The sequence below is a fragment of the Acinonyx jubatus genome, chromosome D3 (assembly GCF_027475565.1).
Source record: "Acinonyx jubatus isolate Ajub_Pintada_27869175 chromosome D3, VMU_Ajub_asm_v1.0, whole genome shotgun sequence".
Classification (NCBI taxonomy): Eukaryota; Metazoa; Chordata; class Mammalia; order Carnivora; family Felidae; genus Acinonyx; species Acinonyx jubatus.
Genome location: NC_069392.1, coordinates 23,679,430 through 23,685,729, shown reverse-complemented (window position 1 = coordinate 23,685,729; position 6,300 = coordinate 23,679,430). Strand labels below are relative to the sequence as shown.

The 6,300-nt window shown below is 39.6% G+C and overlaps 1 protein-coding gene across 3 annotated transcripts in view; it reads right to left on the bottom strand.

The window, feature by feature from the left end:
* TTC28 (tetratricopeptide repeat domain 28) overlaps nt 1–6,300 on the bottom strand; it is a 625,904-nt gene that overhangs the window by 439,185 nt on the left and 180,419 nt on the right. The window lies entirely within an intron of this gene.

Below are 6,300 nucleotides of genomic sequence, written 5' to 3'. Positions count from 1 at the left end.
GTGCCTGCTTGGCATTCTCTCTCTCTCCCTCTCTCTCTGCCCCTCCCCCACTCACGCATGCGTGCGCACACACACATTCTCTCTTTCTCTCAAAATACGTAAAATAAACTTAAAAAAAAGAATATCTAGGACATTTCCTGAGGTACCTCCTCTAATTTTAAATGGCTACATTATATTCAAAACACCATAGGATCTTAGTAACACCTTATATTATATTATATTGAACACATTATATTCAAAACACCATAGTAACTTAACCATAGGATCTGATTACCTACGGTCTGCCACTTAAAGAACATTCTGGCACACTCCATGCTTGTTCCCCGTTGTGCCTCCTTGCCTACTGTCATTACTGCATTTCTATAGTTATCTTCCAATTGTCTAAAACTTGGTTACAAGCAGAATTTCTGTAATTTCATCTTTATATCTCTAGTACCTGCAATAGTGCCTAGTAAACAATGATACTTAATTGCTTACTTTGTTGAATAAATGAATGATCATTGACCTATCCAAAGATAAATGGCTAATGAGTGGCAGAAATAGCACTATAAATTCTCAATCTAGCCCCCTCTTTCCATTGGATCTTATGGGTCCAATTTTTCCCTTGGTTTTTAATAAGGTCATCTATAATCTGGGCTTATTCTCTCTTCCAACCCAAACCTCCCTAACTCTAAATCAGGCTACCTTAGTCTATAAACAGTGGTCTCTTCTCTGCCCTTTCTACCAGTTATGCTCATGCTGATCCAGACCATGGCATAACCTGGAATTCTCTCCCTTCTCGTGTCCTGCCACCCCCATCACAGCCATCATTTGCCAGCTAACTTATCTCGTATCTTCTCTTCTCTAAACCCATATTATAGTTGTACTTAGGGGCACCTGGGTAGCTCAGTCAGTGAAGTGTCCGATTTCAGCTCAGGTCATGATCTGATGGTTCGTGAGTTTGACCCCTGCGTCAGGCTCTGTGCTGACAGCTCAGAACCAGAAGCCTGCTTTGGATTCTGCATCTCCCTCTCTCTGCCTCTCCTCCAGTCATGCATGCACATGCTCTCTCTCTCTCTCTCTCTCCCTCAAAAATAAATAAACCATAAAAAAATTAAAAGAATCCCTCCTTCTGAGAGATTGTTTGGAGATTCTAGTAGGGGAGCACACCCTGACATATACCCTTGAATCAAAGAATAGTCCTCCTCTTTGGGAGAAGGTTGTCTTCTTCAACTGAGCTTGCAGCTTCAGGAGGGACATACATGGAGCACTGAGGGAAGAAGGGGACACTGCCCAGCCAGCCAGATCAGCCAAATCAACCCCAGCAATCAATGGGGTGACAGATGTCACAGCCAGATCACCCTCACATCCAGAATCCCTCCCTTTGAGATGAGTAAAATTCCTGCTTTAGTGATGTCAGGCTTGGCCATATCACTAGCTTTGGCCAACAGAATGAGAGAAATGGCATATGCCACATCAGAACAGAATTTTAAGATCTATCACATAGTTCCATCACATCTCTTTTTCTTCTGCTATGAGACCGGCATGTCTCATATAGGGCTGAGCCCAGTCTGGGTCCTGGAAGAAAAAAGTTGTGGAGCAGGCGATTGACCTGTAGCCAATGTAGAATATGCAACGTGAGTGAGAACTAAACCTTTGTACTTGTAAGCCACTGAGATTTGGGCGTTGTTACCCCAGCATAATATAGCATAAGCGAATACTCCCAAATAATACTCCTCACGCTGTTGCTTTCCCCGCCCCTAGCTTTCCAGTCTATACAACAACAACATTAGAAATTCCAAGAGAATACTTGGGGAGTCACATGGCATTCCCCCTAAACCTAGTCCAAGTAGAGCTGGGGGCTTCCAAGAAAATTAATCATAAAGATTGAGAGTACCTGTGGTAAGAGAAGACTGGCATCTCATCCCCCATTTGGAAGATCAGTTAGACCAGCTGCTCAGGCATTTTAGAACACAGATTTGTGGGCCCCATCAGGCCCAAGAATTTACATGACTAATAAATTTCCAGGTGATGCTGATGCTGCTGGTTTAGGTACCACTTTTTAAGAACAACTGGCTTAGACTGTCAACAATAGCCAAAGTATGGAAAGATCCCAAATGTCCCTCAATGGATGAATGGATAAAGAAGATGTGGTGTATATATATACAATGGAGTATTGGTCAGCAATCAAAAAGAATGAAATCGTGCCATTTGCAACTATGTGAATGGAACTAGAGGGTATTATGCTAAGTGAAATTAGTCAGTCACAGAAAGACAAAAATCATATGACTTTACTCATATGAGGACTTTAAGAGACAAAACAGATGAACATAAGGGAAGGGAAACAAAAATAATATAAAAACAGGGAGGAGGAAAAAACAGAAGAGACTCATAAATATGGAGAACAAACTGAGGGTTGCTGGAGGGGTTGTGGGAGGGGGGATGGGCTAAATGGGCAAGGGGCATTAAGGAATCTACTCCTGAAATCATTGTTGCACTACATGCTAACTAATTTGGATGTAAATTTTAAAAGATAAAATAAAAAAACAAAGAAGAACAACTGGCTTAGGCAATGAATAATTGATCAGGCCTGATAATATGAAAGAACTAGCAGAGAGGGGGCAACAGTGGAATACCTTAAACTCCCATCACTGGCATAGCAAAGATGCAAGAATTTCCAAAATACAGACACCACTCAAGATAGCTTGAGACATCTTACTGGTATCCCACCCCAGCGGACTGCCTAGTGGCAAGGACATTCCAGCAGCAGGAAGCTTCTGAGTGTACCACTAGAGGTGGAGGCTGACAGGCTGGAAGACACAGAAGTGGAACTTAGTCTCTCATATTAAGAAACTGCATTGGAGAAGTTCCTGAAGGGTCCTCCAAAATATTCATACATGTGACTCCGTAAGAGAACCAGCATTTTGGACACCTACCAATGTTCCAATGTTGACCAGAGAAACTGCAACCATCAACAGTGAGTGAGCTACAACTGGCCAATAAAGTGAGAGAAACATTTAACCCTTTCCAACTTATTCCTTCTAATACAATGGAAATCCTAGAGACCCAGAAGACATGGGGAAGAAGTTTTCCAGATGAAGCCTGGGCCACTGGCTTCAGAGAAAGGAGAAGGGAAGAACTTTAAACTGTATGTAATACTGGAGTTTTAAAATGGACCAGAATGAATTTTTTAATACCCAAAAGCACACAGAAAGTTATGGAATCTGGAAACTGCCCAGAAAGAGGGATTTGGCAGAGCGTGGCTGAAAGAAGTGATTGTAGAAAAAAGGAAAAACATGTCATGTTTGCACTCCATAGAACTGGTGAAGAAGCCAGATGTTAATTTACCATATCGGCACCTTCGTTTTCCTGATTACACGCATATCTTTTATAATCTCTTGATGATGCTTACTTTTCAATTTTCTTTACGAAAGGCTTTTCCTATCTATGAAAAAGACTAAATTAGAATGTGATAAGATTCTATTGGTCTTCATTTGCTCATTTCAGAAGAGAAAAATGTCTCAGACTTGTATCTTCTTTAGAACAGAATTTAAAATGAAATCTCCTCTTTCTCTCTCAGTATCAGGACTTGTAGGATATCTCCACTTTTTCTACTATCTCCCCTGTTATCACTTCATTTTCAACACGAGAAAAGATGATACTTGCCAGTATTGACCCTCCCAGGATTTTTATATCCACCTAACTGAACTACAGCAGTCTTCACTGCTTTAATATCCTCTTCCAGAACAGGAGGAAGCAATACCACTTGGAAGCCATTTATATTAAGCCACATTTCAACTCACAAAAGAACCTGACCTGATACTGTGGTCTTTTATAGACTTAACACCAGATGCTTTCCATTTTATAGACTCCCCCAAAACTTCAGTTTCTTGCTGCATTTCTGCACCTCCGTGTCCGGTGATCATATACAATCAGCAGAACTATAAAACTGGTTATGGACTTAGGTAATTTCTCTCATTTGGAAGAAAACTATTTTCTTTAGTTGTCTTCCTGAAACACAATTATTAAGGTAAACTCTACGTGTAGAAAAGTTGCAGGAATATAATAGGTTGGACATAGATATTGAGATAAAAACCAGAAGCCAGATTTTAATTTTCCTTAAATATTTTTTTAAGTTTATTTATTTATTTTGAGAGAGGGCTCACATGAGCAGGGGGGCTGGGGGGACAGAGAGACGGAAAGAATCCCAGGTAGGCTCCATGCTGACAGAGTAGGGTTTGATCTCACAAACCGTGAGATCATGATCTGAGCCAAAATCAAGAGTCGGACACTTAAAAGACTGAGCCATCCAGGTACCCAGATTTTAATTTTTTTTAAATATATATCTAAATTCTAGAGATGGTCAATTCCCCAACTTTATTACAGACACAAAATAAGTCCTATCTTGGGATGATTATTTTACTCAAGGTTAGATTTAGCTGCAGGTACCAGATAGTTCAAAATAACAGTGGGTTAACTAAGAGAGAAGTTTAATTTTCTCTGATATAAACAAAGTTCAGTGATCAGAAGCCTAACATTGATATACCATCAAGGGTCCACTCCCTTCTCTTGCCTATCCCCATCTTCAACACACAGCTTTCCACTACAGTCCAGCTAGCTCCTTAAGCACCAGCCATCATATCCACATTTCAGCCAATAGGAAGGAGAAACACAGAAAGAAAAGCATATCCCTCCCTATAAAGATATGTCCTAGAAATTGTACATGACACTTCTCATTATATCCCACCTGCCAGAATTTCATTTTATGAGTACACCCTAGCTGTGAAGGTGGGAAATCTCTATGGAGATCTCTATTCTGGGTGGCCAAAAGTCCAGTTAATCATCGCAGAGTTTATTGCTAACAGAAGAAAAGGAAGTGAATACTGGGGAACAGTGAGCAATTTCTGCCACAGTGATGATCACATTTCACTGTTTTTGAGCACCAGAACTTAAATTGTGACCTCAGGCAAGTCAATTTACAATTTCTCACTCAAAAGTCTCCCAGTTCTTGGCATGAAGAACATCAACTAGAAATACGTAGAGTACAAAATTCCAGTCATAATATGAGTAAGTTCTTGAGATCTAATGTACAGTATGGGGATTACAGTTAATAATAGTGCATTGTACACTTGAAAGTTGCTGAGAGACTAGATCTTGAATGTTCTCACTACAAAAACAGAGAGAGAGAGAGAGAGAGAGAGAGAGAAAGAGAGAGAGAGAGAGATGGTTATTATGTGACATGATAGAGATGTTTGCTAACACTATGGTGGTAATCTTTTGCAATATATAAGTGTTTTACCCAATGTTCTATGTCAACTATATCTCAATAAGGCTGGGGGGGGGGGGTGGATGAAAAAATGGCAGAAATTATAAGGTTATACTGAGAATACCAAGAGATTCATAACCTAGAGGCAACAGTAAATTTACTAAGGATTTTGGGTAGCCTTTGAGCAATGAAAAAAAAACAAAACCACGATGATTTGATGCTGTTTCTTCTTTCCCCTTGAGATTCCCTCTTCTGTGTTACAGGTACAGACATCAAAAATTCCACTATACAGCATGAATGCTGTATAAAAGATGGTATACCAAACAAAAGTAATAATAAATCTAAAGAAATCATAGCGTACCAAGAATGTGAAATGTGATTTGGCACTAAGACTATCAAAGAGCAGCACAGTGCGTGATTAATCCTGCATGGCCACATTTACATCTCTAATTTGCTCATATAAATGCATTAAGCCAGATGGTTTTAGAGACCAGCACTCTGCATGTACTCGTGGGTCAGCACCCAAATCTTCTGCACTTTAAGAAGCCTGGGTGCCCAGGCTTTGGCAGCACCCACCCCTCACTCTTCATTAGTTTCCTAGCATAACCCCTTTATTCTTATTTCCCCATGTCCCATAATCAGCATTCTCACATCCACTATACCTAGGCCAGTATCTACTGAACTTTCTAAGTAATATAGTAGAGGGATGTGAAGAGACAACTATTACTTTAACTTAGAACATATTCATCAGACAATTTTGAAAATGGGTACTTTATTCTATTTGTGAAAAATTAGCATCCTTACCAAGAAATAGGAATTGTATGTTTTACTAGTTATAAATCCTATTCCATCTTTTAAAGAATAATCCATCCTAATAACTAGAATTCTTGAAAATTCAATAAAAATTACAAAGCCAAGACTTTTATTTGTTAAATTTTAATACTGATTTTCAATTATTATAATAACTCTGTACTTATTGATCTGTTGGCAGATCAATCTGTCAGCTCCAACCAGACACATCATGTGAGCCTATTCAGTAAGGCAGCTGTGGTGGC